This window comes from Saccopteryx bilineata, chromosome 1, assembly GCF_036850765.1.
Source record: "Saccopteryx bilineata isolate mSacBil1 chromosome 1, mSacBil1_pri_phased_curated, whole genome shotgun sequence".
NCBI lineage: Eukaryota > Metazoa > Chordata > Mammalia > Chiroptera > Emballonuridae > Saccopteryx > Saccopteryx bilineata.
Window position 1 is genome coordinate 93,948,926 of NC_089490.1, and position 15,404 is coordinate 93,964,329.

The 15,404-nt window shown below is 43.7% G+C and overlaps 1 protein-coding gene and 1 non-coding gene across 3 annotated transcripts in view; one reads left to right on the forward strand and one right to left on the reverse strand.

Moving 5' to 3' along the window:
* Positions 1-15,404, reverse strand: part of ABTB3 (ankyrin repeat and BTB domain containing 3) — a 297,169-nt gene that overhangs the window by 84,211 nt on the left and 197,554 nt on the right. The gene's annotated exons all lie outside the window — the stretch shown is intronic.
* LOC136321627 (U6 spliceosomal RNA) lies at positions 1,331-1,437 on the forward strand. Its single transcript, XR_010728773.1, has one exon. It is a non-coding gene; the product is annotated as a U6 spliceosomal RNA (small nuclear RNA).

The window sequence follows — 15,404 nt, forward strand, 5'->3', positions numbered from 1 at the left end:
ATGCTCAACAAAATTAGCTATTATTGAGGACTCACTACTTACTAGGCATGATTCTGAATACTTTCTTTCATTGGCTCGTTTGACAATGACAAAACCCATAAAGTAAGTATTGTTATCATCTTCATCCTATGGATAACGAAACAGGCACAGAAAGGTTATGTAACTTGACTAAGGGTACACAGTTATAGGCAGCAGTACTAGGAACATGTAAACACTAGGACCCAGCCAGAACTAGTCACCATGCATCCTATCATTTTTGGGTGGAGGCCAGTGCATGTGCAAAGGCCTGGGGGCAAGTTGGGAAGAGTGCTTTAGAAACATTCAGCTTGGTGTGGCTGGGGCTGAGATGGAGGAGAGAGCAATGGAGGGAAGGACAAGTAGAAGGTACCACTGGGGAGACAAGGGAAGAATCATACTGGGCATTGTAACTTCTGGCATAAAACTGTAAATTCCTAATACTTTAATTTTTCCTTAGAATTGCAGTTGAAAAACACAAACTCAGTAAAGCATTGGAAAAGAAACATCAAGAATGGACTGACACAAATACCTCTGAGAATATAAAGCAATGGGTTTGCCATAACCGTTTGTTTAAAAAGTTAACGGAATATTTTTATACTTGGCAGAGACTTCTGGGTGTCCCTCTTTAAGTGTTACCCTCTTCTGCCTCCATAAGAAGACCCTACAACCTTTATTTGAGCTAATGACCTCCTAGAATACATTTTTTTAGTCTCCCTTACATCAGTTCTTGTGGTGATATAAACAGAAGTTTCTTGTAAGACTTCTAGGAAGGTCCCTCTAAGGAGGTGACCCAACTAACCTGGTTTTCTTCTATTCTGCTGGCAAGGAATGTAGATGCAATGGCTGGTGCTCCAGCACCCAAATTGCACCATGAGGTGGAAGCCATGTGTTATGATGGCACAGCAAAAAGATACAAGAACTTGAATTTATTTTTTTAATTATTATTTTTAAAATGGACTTTATTGGGTGATATTGATTGATAATATGACATAGGTGTCAGGTGTACCACACTATAATACATCACCTGTACCCTACACTGCGAGGAGGGCCTGGATTTCTGATGGCTGCTTAAGTGTACCTTTGCTCTGGATTCTTACTCCCAGACTTCGTGTACATAAGAAATAGACTTCTATCTTGTTTAAACACTTGCTCTTTGGGTTTTCTGTCAACTCATAGCCAAATCTAATTCTAAGTGACACTCATACTAGTTTCCATGAGGTTTAAGTTAAATCTCTCTTTTCCCTTTATTGTGTCACGAAAACTCATGAATTTGAGTTTCTTTCTGTTTAACAACAGCAGCAACCAAAAACCTGTGCTCGCTTTGGCAGCACATATACTAAAATTGGAATGGTACAGAGAATATTAGCGTGGTCCCTGCACAAGGATGACATGAAAATTCGTGAAGTGTTCTATATTTAAAAAAAAAAATTGACAAAAAGCTTTCTTTTTCAATTAGCAATAATTGCACCTTGGATAAACCTCAATAACTACAAAAAGGCCCTGGCTGGTTGGCTCAGTGGTAGAGCGTTGGCCTAGCGTGCGGAGGACCCGGGTTTGATTCCCGGCCAGGGCACACAGGAGAAGCGCCCATTTGCTTCTCCACCCCTCTGCCGCGCTTTCCTCTCTGTCTCTCTCTTCCCCTCCTGCAGCCGAGGCTCCATTGGAGCAAAGATGGCCCGGGCGCTGGGGATGGCTCTGTGGCCTCTGCCTCAGGCGCTAGAGTGGCTCTGGTCGCAACATGGCGACGCCCAGGATGGGCAGATTATCGCCCCCTGGTGGGCAGAGCGTCGCCCCATGGTGGGTGTGCCGGGTGGATCCCGGTCGGGCGCATGCAGGAGTCTGTCTGACTGTCTCTCCCTGTTTCCAGCTTCAGAAAAATGAAAAAAAAAAAAACAAACAAAAAAACAAAAAACTACAAAAAAACCTTCCCTTTTAATAGTTATTTTCTAAAAACTCTGAACTTGAAACCCTGAGAATATATTCGTTCCCATAAAACTACATTTAATAAAATATATATTTCAAAAAAATTTTTTTATTTGTTCATCAGGCTCGTGAAAACTTACTGACAGCGGTTTTGAGCTCATCATAATTAACCCAACCAATAAAAATAACAATACAAGCTCTGGCCAGATAGCTCAGTTAGTCAGAGCATCATCCCGATACACCAAGGTTGCAGGTTTGATCCCCAGTCAGGCCACATACAAGAATCAACCAGTGAATGCGTAAATAAGTGGAGCAACAAATGAGCTTTCTCTCTTTCTCTCTCTCTCTAAATCAATTTTTAAAAGTTTTTAAAAATAGCAATACAGATGCTTTTGGACTTAGAAACATATCTCAAAGTCTTTGTTTGCAAAAGTTCTCTTGAAAAGAAATACTTTAAATTTAAAATTAATGGATCAATTTTATTTTATTTTAACTATTTTACCCTAGATTTACTGAGATATAATTCACATATAAAATTGTGTAAGTGTAAGGTGTACAGATTGATGATCTGATATGCTTATAATATTGCGAAATGATTACCACAGTGGGGCTGCTTAACACCTCCATCACCTCACATAATTAGCACTTCCTTGTTGTGGGGAGAACATTTAAGATCTCCTCTCTTAGCAACTTCCAAGTACATAATACAGTATGGCTAACTGTAGTCTCCACGCTGTCCGTTAGATCTCCAGAATGGATTCATCTGATAGCTGGAATTACACACCTTGACAGAAGGGCTTGAGAATCTAGCTCCCATGTCCCCCACCTGACCTCCCCTGGCAACCACTGTTCTACTCTCTGTTTCTAGGAGTTCAGCTTTTTTAGATTCCACATATAAGAGAGGTCATACAGTGCTTGCCTTTCTCTGTCTGACTTATTTCACTTAGCACAATGCCCTCGAGATCATCCATATTGTTGCACATGGCAGAATTTCCTTCTTTCTCACGTTGAACAACATTCCATGAACAGATCAGTTTTAAAACACCATGCAAAATCTCTTCCTTCCATACAAATAGAGGGCATAAAAAGGAGAGGCTGAGCATGCTCTAAAACTTCCCTGTGCTGTCCCTGATATCTTTGCCACTGGGCTGTGGCTCTTGAGATAATGATACTCTAGTTCTCTTATAATCAATCCTTTAAATTGACATTACCCAGCATTTGGCAGTATGACAGTATGGATTCAATTCATACTCTAGCCCTGACTAATCAGAACCCCACTTATCAAAACACAGACTTAAGCCAGCAGCTTCCTCGGGCCTCTTGGGCCACCATAGACTGACTCATGCTCTGAGTCAGAAGCAGTTTTGTAGCAGGCCGTGCTACTAACTAGCTGTTGGCTGTATATCCTTGAGGCTCTGTGGGACTCAAGTGTACTCACCAGTAAAATAAATAACAAAAATACTGATATAAGAAAGTTTGGGGGGGGGGGAGCCACAAAGGCAGCCATCAAGAGAACTTTCTGTTATGATGGAAATGTTCTATATCTGCACCGCCAATAGCCACAAGCCACTTATGGCTACTGAGCCCTTAGAATGTGGGTAATGGAACTTGAGTTGCCAAAGTTCTAATTCAGTTTTAACTCATTTAGCTGCAAATAGCCACATGTGGTTAGCAGCTGCTTTACTGCATAGTGTATTTCTAAAAGATGTTCTTCAGGTCAGTATAACTTCAGACAAGAATCCTGGTAGAAGGAGGGTGGAAGGAGGGCTGTAGTAGCTTTTAGGTTATTTGAATTATTCTACCTAGTTTTTCCATTTCATGACTGCACCATCATCCTAATGTCCAAAATATCATAGCATCCACTATTTGAGTGCTTACAATGTCCCAGGCTCTGTGCAAAAGCTTTATATTAAATAACATATTCATTTAATGATTTAAAAAATTCTGGCAAAGTAATAATTGTCCCCATTTTACAGATGAGCAAACTGAGGCTTAGCAAGATTCAATAACTTATATAGGATACTACAGCTGTTGGGACAGAGCTGGAGTTTGATATCGAGTCTGTCAGAATCCAAAGTTCACATGCTTAGTCATTATTATATCACTTCTCTGATGACCAGTATGGCATTGAGTGAGTCTCTCAACATTGAGAAGCTTCAGTCCTTCCTCTATGAAATGAGGAGGCTGGGCTACACAAACTCTAAGAGAAGCTTCAGTTAGAAAAGATGATGATTTCTATATCCCTTCCCCTCCTCCTGGGGGGGGGGCACATTTATTTAATGAATGCTATTGTACAGATGTGACCAGGGGATGCAAAAACACCCTGACTGCTCTGAACACAATTCAATGGTTTTCCTAGACATAACCCTAGACTTGGTTATAGACTATTTTTAAAAGTTTTAGATCATCAAGAACATCTAAGAATATCAGCCCTGGACTGAACTTGCTAAAGTCAGAAAAGACCCTCTTGTGAACACTTTTTGGGTAAAGATTATGTGTTGTGTGTGTGTGTGTGTGTGTGTATAAATTAGATATATGAGCTTCATAATGTATGTTTCCTTTTTTGCCTTGGAGGCCAGGTGACTCAATGTTGTGCTCAGTTGCCAGAACAAACCTAAGGTGAGATTTTCTGGCCCAGTGGTCTTCCTTAGTGTTAATGCATGTTATTTGCATTGTCATTCTTGCTTTTTGGTTCTGTTATATCTAACTCATACTGAGAAACTAGCTCAAATCCATTTCAGAATTAGACTGGATATAAGTGACAAATAGATAAACACCTCGTGTCTCAGACTACACCAAAGCCCCAGGACTAACTGGGATAATAAAGTTAAAAAATATGTCACCATGTAGATTGGAAGGAGTGTCCTTGTAAATATGGGAATTTCCCAGTAAAAAGAAAAAAAGAACACAGAGAATGGAAGGAAGAAAAGAGAAGTCCCCAGAGAGCCTTACAAATCAAGGAAGAGACTGGAGTGGGAAGGGGAAGCGGTCTGTTGCTTACGCAAGACAGCCATTTGGCCATTTAGTGGATTGATGGGATCTCCACATGTGTGAGAAGAAAACATGTGTATAATTTACTTCTTGGACAAAATGTTACCAGTTTTACATTTTGCTAAATGTGCAAGTGAAAGATGACGGCAACCATAAAGAAAGCTTGTGATTTTAATATAAGCAGAACAGAAGGGCTATTTCTTTTTTTTTTCTTTTTCTTTTTCTTTTTTTTTTTACACAGAGACAGAGAGAGGGATAGATAGGGACAGAAATGGAGAGAGATGAGAAGCATCAATCATCAGTTTCTCGTTGTGACACTTTAGTTGTTCATTGATTGCTTTCTCATATGTGACTTGACGGGGGTAGGGGGGTGGGGAGGGCTACAGCAGACCGAGTAACCCCTTGCTCGAGCCAGCGACCTTGGGTCCAAGCTGGTGAGCTTTGCTCAAACCAGATGAGCCCGCGCTCAAGCTGGCAACCTGGGGATCTTGAACCTGGGTCCTTCCTCATCCCAGTCCAACGCTCTATCCACTACACCACCGCCTGGTCAGGCCGGAAGGGAATTTCTTAAGCCGGCCTTTGGCACTATCTAGGAAAGGACCCCTTTCCAGGTCAGTACTCCAGGGCAACCTGCTCCATCTATCAATACATGTGCAGTACATTCAGGGCTGATTATCTGGTGAGAGGGAAAGGGGACAGGGTGTGTCCCTTACCAACCTGCCACAACCTGTCCAATCTTCTCAGCAGGGTTCTTGCAGCCTCTCTCTCCAAATCAGCTTGTGAAGGGGTTGAGTTCTGGGGCCAGCCCCGGGGTAGGCAGAGGAATTACCACCCAGAGAACTAAAATTAACCAATTTATTAATTTAAATATCAGATTACAAAAAAACACAACTACGAAGGCAAATTTGCTAACAAAAACCCCATCTTGTCAGAGTCCTGTCCATTTCCCATAATTCCCCCAGCCACAACAGTAGCAATAACACACACTGCCTGAAGGGGGAGCTCCCACACACATGCTCAGTGCCCAGGCTGGGTTGTGGTGGCTTTGCCCATGGTTCCTTAGCCCTGTTCTCATTTTGCTTCCAGCTGTCCAGCCTCTCAGCCTTGCTGTACTTACTCCTCTCTGCTCAGCCCTGGGACGTGTCCAAGTTGAAGCTTTGCTTTACTCCAATATGAGTAAACTCACTGGTCTCACATCTTCCACCTTTTCGGGTACATCCCCCTCTTATATCCTCCAGGGATTACAGACCTTCTTTCCCAGGCATGGACTCTGAAGGTAGCCCCTGCATTGAGCTTGACTCAGTGCTACCAGCAGGAACCAGGCTCGTGCAATGGGCCAAACATAAATCACTTTCCTCTCCTGGAATAGCCAGGCTCAAGCCAAAGCCAAGTACATACTATCACAATGCTTGAGTGTTGACTTCACCAACCAAACACAAGAATGGGGAACCCTGGAACTTATCAACCACGTTTATTCATCTTAGGTGACACCCTTCTATGATACTCAGGACAGGGGGTTTCATAGGAGTAGGTGCTATGTAAATGCTTGTCAAGTTACATTGATAGCTATTTCCAAGAGTGCAGGCTCTGGAGTCAGATGGCTGTAGGTTTGAATCCTGGTACTGCCAGTTACATGGCTCAGTGGCCAAATCTCAGCACGTCACATGGCCAATGAGCCCAAAGTTCCAATCTGGAAATGGGTAATATGTGACCTGCAGGCTTGCTTGGCATACAGAAGGGACTCAAGAAATTGCAGCTGTTTTTAAACAGTGAAAAAATTGCCTTTGAATTAGGAATTGAACTGGTTCTGGAAGCCCCCAGGAGCATAAGAAAGAGTAAAGAGGGTAGCTCCAGGGAGCAGATCTTAGCTCCTCATAAGTAAGACCTCAGAGAAGGCTTGGCTCTTTGAATTTGGGATGAGAAGGCAGCTTCAAGGGCTGGTGTCCTGGACAGTCCCTTGGGGGGGGGGGGATGTTAGGTAAGACAGTTCAACATCCAATGGGTGGTTGGACTAGACAATTTTTAGAGTCCCTCCCCACCCAACACTCCAAATTTAACTGATTGCCACCTTATCAGACTCTTTGTAGGACAGAACCATTGCATTATTTTCCTAATAATATCCTGGTTCTAGATTTCCCCCCCAATCCTTTCACGTTGCTGCCGGGATGAACGTGCTAACATGTAAATCAGGTAATCTGGTAGAAACCCTTGGCCGGGCCGTTTGTGAGCTGGCCTCCACCCACGTCTTCACACTCCCATGCCCCACCCCGTGAGTGTTCCCACTCAACGTGTGCGTACCCGTGTGCTCCAGCCGCCGCAGGACCAGCCACTTCGGGAACACAGGTGTTTGTTCACCACTCTCTGCTTCTGCTCCTGCTGCTGTTCCTACTCTCGCTCTCTCCCCTCTCCACTTGGATAAGTTCTATTTATTTTCTAAGACTGACCAAATGTCACCTCCTTTAAGAAATATTCCCTAAGACCCACCCCAACCAAAATACGGTTAGTTATGTGTTCCCTCTACCTCCATAGCATTTTGTACAGAATGCCACAGTGCCATTCATATATCAGTGTTATAATGGATGTCTTCACCTGCACCCTAACAACACTGTGGGGACACTACTTATTTGTCTTTCTATCTCCCAAACTTGCACACAGTAGCATCTGCCACTACTCAAGATGACATTTTATTTTAATATTATTTTTAAAATAGAATTTAAGATGACATTTTCTATTAGTATCCTGAGTTGTCTCCTCCACTACATTGTCAGCTTCAGGAGGACAGGGACTTCTCCTGTGCTGGGCTATGCCCCCAACCCTTAGTATAGTATCTGGCACTCCATAGGTCCTCGATTGACAGTCTTCGAGTGAATGAGGGGATGTCAAGTACAGCATGGTGACTATAGTTAATAACAGGGTCCTTATATTTGAAAGTGGCTAAGAGTTCTCATCACAAGAAAAAACATTTTTGTAACTACGTGTGGCGATGGATGTCAACTAGACTTATTGTGGTGGTCATTTTGCAAAGTACACAAATAATCGAATTATTATCTCGCATGCCTGAAACTAATATTATATGCCAGCTATATCTCAAAACGTAAATAAAATAAAACAGTTTTCAAGTTTCTAACAAAAAGGCTCATCGGTTGAATGAACATTTATTTGTTAAGTGAATCAATGAATGTGTGATTGAATCTTGTGAATTTGCCTAGCTTAAATTCTGGTGGGCTCCTATTTTAATCAAGGCAATGGTTCACTGCAACGACTTTATAAAGACTAAGTAAGAGGATAAAAATAGCTAAATGTGGTATATTCCAGTTGTATGAAGGGTAGCAGTTCCACATAATTAAGATTCAATGAGAACCAGGCTTGAGTAAAAGTATGTTGAAAGTCACATCCAGGACCCTGGCCATGGCCCAGAATAAATCCCAGTGACCCTCCAAAGACTTCAGACTCTGGGAAAGTCAGAAATGAAACAGAAACTCTGGGCAGCCAGTAAGGCCTCGTTCCTCTAAAATTAAAATATCCTCTGTACCTACTGACCACAATGAAACTGCTGCAAGTGGGAGGGGCTGACAAAGTATCACTGGCCAGAGGCTTTTGGAACCTACAATGCTGTCCAGTTTCAGAACAGGCAGACTCACATACTGACAGGTTTTAATATTGCTAATGGGACTGTTTATAGTGCTTTTCCATTTGGAGGTTGTAAGCACAGACTTGGGATATTGCAAGGTTCAAAAATTATATGCAGTATATACTGTGACCCAGTTCTGTTCAGCTCAGTAAAACCCAATTCAATTCAACTCAATTTAACAAACATTTACTGAGCTTCTCATCACACATGGACTAGAAATCAAACTCATCCACATGCCCCAGAGCCTCTGCAAGATCCGACCCTGCCCACCTTGGACTTCATCTCCTTCACCTAACATACTCATTCATTCTGTTCCAGCCTCACTGGCCTCCTTGCCTCCTTGCATGGCCAAGAATATTCCTGTCCCAGTGCCTTTGCACCTACTATGCTCTTTGCCTGCTAAGATCTTTCTTCAGATATCCACATGGCTTCCTGCCTCATTTCCTCAAATGCTTCCTCCTTAGAGAAACCATCCCTGACCACCTTAGCTAAAATAGCATCTCTTACCTGGTTTGAGTACCCAGTTTTATTTCTCTTTATGTCACTTATCTTTGCTCGATAGCTTATTTTTTATGCATTTGTCCTTATCTGTTTCCCCTAGTAGAATGTAAGCTCCATGAAGACAGATATGTTGCCTGGCATATGGTAGAGGTTCTATAAGTATTTGTTAAATGGATGAATGAAGAAATGAGTATCATCTATGTACTAGCTTCTACAATTGGTGAAATTGCTACAGTCCCAGCCCTCAATGAACTCATGGTCTAATGTGAAAAACAGGAGAAAAGCTATTTGAAAAGCTTCATTGTAAAGGAATGCACAAAGTCTCATGAGAGAATGAATCAAAATTAGCTGAAGTTGAAGGGAGTGAGAGTGTGTTGGGAAACACTGCCCTAAGTCGGAAGGGGGAAGGGGTCAGAAGAGTCCAGGCAGAGGAGCTCAGATAATGAAACGCAGAACAAGTTCAGGGAACTCTGTGTGGAGTAGCTGAAGGGAAATGTGAGTGGGAGACACCCTGGCAGATGAACTTGAGAGATAATAAATGCATAAATGGGGAGGACCATTAGAGAACAGGCCGATCACTCAGCTTGTTCACTGTTCATTGTTTATCTTCTTGGAGCAAAGGTCTGTGCTGAGTTTCATGGAGGACACAGGGATCTGAAACCGGGATCTGGAGTTCTATCTGACAAGAGAATTTAGTGTGCCATATATGCCCAATTTTTCAGGGCAGCGTCTATTGCAATAAGTCTGTTGTCCTTAATTATCCTCACATACATGTGAGGAACTTATAGGAAGTATTGTGACAAAGACTGCCCAAGGGTTCACTCGCTCCAGCCTTGGAGTTTGAATTTCTCAAGGAGAACAGTAGCCTGGGACAAATATCCACCTTCCTGAGCCAGCACGTTCCGCCTAAATGACTGGGCAAGCCCGAACCTGGCCGGCTGAGTCTCGACAGACCTACACATCAATCTGAAAGAACGGAGGACACTTTCACGGGCAGTGCTTCTGATATCCGGGCAAAACATGAACACAGAACAACAACTTCAAACCCAGAGTTATGAACAAACATGGCCACCAAGCAAACACACAAACAAACAAATGACTTCTGGAATTGGGGAAACTTCCTCATCCCATACGTGTGGCCAAGTGCACATGCAGTGAGCTTTGTACAGGGTACGAGCTCAAAACTAGCTTTCTGACGGTGCCTAACATCTCTTCTGCATTTTAGAAGCAATACAGGAAGGAGGGGTGGTGTTTCCCAGGGGTCCACAAGACAGCCATTTGGTTTCAATTTGGCTGCTGGCTGCATGGCTTTGGGGAAAATCTCATGACTGTTTTAGAGTCAGTCTCTTAAGTCGGGAAAAGCAACCCTGGCTGGGACCATGAAGGGCTTGTTACTACAAGAGATATTGATAATGACCATGGCTGGAGAGCTTGTAGGCCAGGAGGGTACCACTCCCCCTTACATTTCCCACAAAGCCTTTCTTTCTGGAAAAGACAACAGCTGGGGACAGGGCTGGGTGAGCCAACCTCCCAGGGCTCTGCTTCTGCAATTTCTCATTCACATAGGCCCTCCAAGGCCTCGTGAAATAACTGCTCCATTGCTCCCCTCCAGACAGATTACTCTTTTTATATCTGTTCCCTCTGCATGGGTGTTTCAGTCCTGCTACTGTGGACAATTTTAAAAGAATAGCATTTCACAAACTGGAAACAACCCAAGTGGCCAGTAAACTGGGAGCCATTAGGCAAATTATGGTGCCTCTACAAGATGGGATATTTTGCAGTCATTAAAAACTGAGGCTTATGAATATTGTGCAGAAACATGCTCATACTAAGTGAAATTTAAAAATGTATGTAACTATATATACATACAGTGCAACTATTTTTATTTATTTATTTATTTAAATTTTTTTATTTTATTTATTCATTTTAGAGAGGAGACAGAGAGGGACAGAGAGAGACAGAGAGAGACAGAGACAGGGGGGAGGAGCTGGAAGCATCAACTCCCATATGTGCCTTGACCAGGCAAGCCCAGGGTTTCGAACCAGCGACCTCAGCATTTCCAGGTCGATGCTTTATCCACTGCACTACCACAGGTCAGGCCAGTGCAACTATTTTTAAAAGCCTCACTATTTATATTAAAAAAAAAAAGATGAGAAAATATGTCAAATAATCATTTTGGCTACTTCTGGGTATCTGAAGTGTAGATCATTGAAATATTTTTTCTTATATTTTCTTTGTGTTTCCCAAAATTTAAAACATGAACACATATAAATATAACTGTTCAGGAAAAAGATGAGACTATTAACATTTGAATGTCCAGCAGCTCGTGTATGTTGTGAGCCATCCACGCGGGGAGACAATGGAAGGGTTGGGGGCCTGGCATTGAAATCCACACAAAGTAGGAGAACCGCAGACTTGGATCCATGTAGACTCGTTCATGCGCAGGCTTCGCTGGGAAGCCAGACTTCGAAGAACGCAAAATCAGCTCAGATGTTCTGTCTACTGGGCAAATTACCAGATTTACTGGCCAGGCTATTTTCCGTAACATGTGAAACCTGGCTACGTGCTGGAAGCTGTCACTATTCTATTTCTGAAAGGGTAAAAAGGAGCGGAAACTTGGCACAGCGCGGCCGGTGTGGAAGTGGGCTGAGCCGGGAGCGCTCGCTCTCTGTGGGCTTTCTGTTCCCAGGCACTCTGGTGACCACGACTGCTGGCCCCTGCTGTGCACTCAGTTTTTACTGGGCAGTTTCAAGGGCTAATTTTTGCTAATGTTCTCTTCAAAGAAATTTCCTGCATGTTCAAAACATTCAGGTACAGCGCTCGAGGTCCCAGATGCAGGGGTTACAAAGGGCTGTTGGTTCCAGGCAAGTGAGAAAGAACTGGAAATCCAAGGAGGCTCACGTGCCTTTCCTCAGGACCGTTCAGCAAAGGGAGGAAGCCAGCTGATGACATCCCTCACTGGGGAACACAGAGGATGGCATTCAGTGAGGTCAAGCGCCTGTCATCTGCCTTTGGGACTCCTGCAGGAACCTTCTAACTGGTCCCACCGTTATTCCCCACACCATTCTCCTGCTGGCCATGTACTTAAACTGCTCTTTGCACCCTCCCCAGCCCCCTCTGTGCACTCTGTGTCAGGCCCTGGCTGGCTGCCAGTGAGAGCAAGAGATGTTCACACCCCAGTCCCTGCCTGGGTGGAGCCCAGAGCCTGGCAGCAGAGACCAGAGAAGGAAGTAAATGATGGCAAACGGGGCCACACGGAACACAGAGGACACAGACTTGGAATCACAGTGCTTGGGCTCAACCTCTAGCCCGGCCACTTACTAGTTTAGCTGTGTGACCTTGGGCACGTCCTTGAACTTTTCTAGGCCTCACTCTCCTCATCTGTAAAATAGGCAGAATGACAGTATCTCCCGGGGGGGGGGGACTGTGAAGTGGGGTGATCTGGAAAAGCACTGTCACGGGGTCTGACACACACGGCACTCATGTTGCTAGAATTATTCAGAGGGCTTTACAGAGAATGGGAAGGTAGGGCAGCAACGACTTCCCAGCAGAGGTGAGGATGCAGCTGAGTCTGAGAGGATGAGCAGCCATTTGCATTTTGCTTATGCTTCTCTCTTTGTCCAAACCTTCGCCCTGACACCACTGTTAAAGGAACAAAGGCCAAACATCACCCACAGGACATATATTTTTCCCATACACTTTGAACTCAGCAAGGATATTCTAATCCCTATGATCTTGATGCAGACAGGGTTCCCCATGGGACAGATGCCAGGCCGCAGTTGCTACATGGTGAGGTCTTTTGGCAGGCATTTGGGCGGTGGCTCTTTACAAACCTGTAGAGAAGTATTTCAGCATTTTAACAACTGGCTAAACATCTGCACCTCTGCAAATGAGCTGATGGCCAGCCTGCCTCTCCTCTAGTCTGACTCAGCTGGTCTATGGTACATGGTTCCGCCATGCATCCTGAGATCTTCCCACCTTAGAGCCTTAGCCGGAGGCTTCTTCCACCCAGAATGCCTGATCTGATCCATCTTTCACAGTGTGACTCAAAACCGCCTATCCTGATGCCCTCGGCAGTTTATCTGCACCTCTCTCTCAACCTCTGCACTTTCTTTCCTTCCTTCACGATAAATAAGCTACACAGGACAGGGCCCTGGGGTCACCGCTCCTTAGCAGAGGGCCATGTCTGAGCCCAGTAAACTTGGGTATGTCACTGATCCTCTCTACCTCACTTTATTCATCTATAAAATGGGGATGACTAATCATACCTACCTCATGGGCTAATCATCAGAGATAAATGAATTAATTCATGTAAAGTACTTATAATGGTGACCGGAACGTATAAGAATCCAACGAATACTACTAGCTCTTTCTATTACTATACCTAGAGCAGGCACTTAATGCACGTTCACTGAAAGAATGAACAGAGAATGAAAAACAATTAAAATTCCAACAATAAACAAATTTAAAAAATTAAAAAATAAAATAAAAATCAAACAGGTCAAGAAGCACCGAGGTGAAGATTTAAGAGGCAGGTTCCATGGTTACATAGGCAGCAGTTCGTTTCAGGAGGCTGACTTGTTGTCTGATCAGATAAAGTGTGATTTGATTATTGTTGTTCCATTTGTATGAGCAATATTGATTTAGGCTTACGCCAGAGGAAATACTAGAAGAAAAAGGGAAGAGGTGGGGGAAGTATATTAAAGAAAGAATGTTAAGTCCCTATAGCCACAGTGTAAAATTCTTGAGAGGACTCGATGACTAACATTCTCACTTAGGAGAGAGCCCAGTATATCGTAAATATGCGATAAAACTTGGCGGTGATGGTAAAGATGATGGTTGCTTTAAAAAAAAAGAAAAAGAAAAAAACAACTCAGCCTTAAGATGATCAAAACATGGGCAGGTTGGAATAGCTTCAGGAGGTGAGCTGGCCCCGGGTCTCTGTGCTCACTCCTTACCCAGCTGCTTTGGGAGTGCCGATTATCACGGGCCCTTTTGCCTTAAAGAGGAACCCTATCTGCATTGAGTCTCTAGTTCCGCGCTGTCCAATAGAAGTTTCTGTGCTGTTGGAGATGTCTTGTACCTGTGTTGTCCAACACAGGAACCACTAGCCACATTTAGCTACTGGGCACTTGAAAGGAGGCATGTGGTACTGGGAAATCAAAGCTCTAGTTTTACTTAATTTTCATTCATTTAAATTTAAATAGCCTCTCATGGCTAGTGATTACTGTCCTGGAGAGTGTGGTGGTTGGTCCTTATTCTTTGTGTCATAAAGCTCATAAAGATAAGAATTTCCTTTCTTTTCTCCATAGAATAAAAAGGGAGCTGGTTAGACTAGACCAGACTGCTGTGGCAGCCAGTTAACTAGGATTCAGAAAAGCAGTGAATGTTGAAATGAACAAGTACAGTACGTGCATTTGACCAGACTAACCCCCCCCACCCCGTTAGCAGAGGGGGCTGTTTTTAAACTTGAGCCCCTTGACTTTACCACCTGTAGTCAGGAGCACTCTCTCCCCCTTGGCTGGGAAAGAACTCCTGGGTAACTAAGGCTAAGCTGTTTGACAAGCCCTGGAGGCTGGAGGTGTTTAACAGACCAGAAGCTCGTGGGGTTCAGGATTTGCCCTGCTGCCTCTCCCCGGGGGAGTACACCTGTCGCATCCCACCTCATCTTTGCATGCTTGTCGTTATTTTGCTATCCTTGAGTTACTTTAGCTTTGCTGGTCACCTCATTAGGCTAAAGCTGATCAATATATTTGGATGCTCAGCATCTCCCCCTGGCCAGGGCTCCAAATCCTCTGAGTTCTGTAGACCAGTGCCCTTGGACCTCTGGAATCCATCCAGAGGGATCCAGCATCTCATGAAAGAGGGGGAGTAGAGACCCTGCAGGTCTTAATCCAGCCCCCAAAGATAGTAATTAGGCACCTATCATGTGCCAAGCTCTACCAGAGAGACAAAAATCACCATAAAAGCTTATTTCTTGCCCTTTTATTACTTAAAAATGGGGGTTGGAGTAGGTTGGGGAAATAAATGACAAACACACAAAAACCATAATATCTTGTTATTCACAGAGTGGTCCATGGACCAGCAACATCACCTCACCTGGGACCTTGTTCAAAATGAAGCATCTCAGGTCCCACCCCAGACCTAATGAACAGAATCTGCATCTTAATGAGATCCCAGGGGACTCAAATGCACATTGATGTTTGAGAAGCCCTGTTACAGTATACATTCAGATTATAAGCACCATGACAGTAAGAATAATAATGGACATTATTTATAAAGAGCCTAATGCATGCTGGATTTTTAAGTTGTTTGGGTTTTTTTTGGTGTGTGTGTGTGT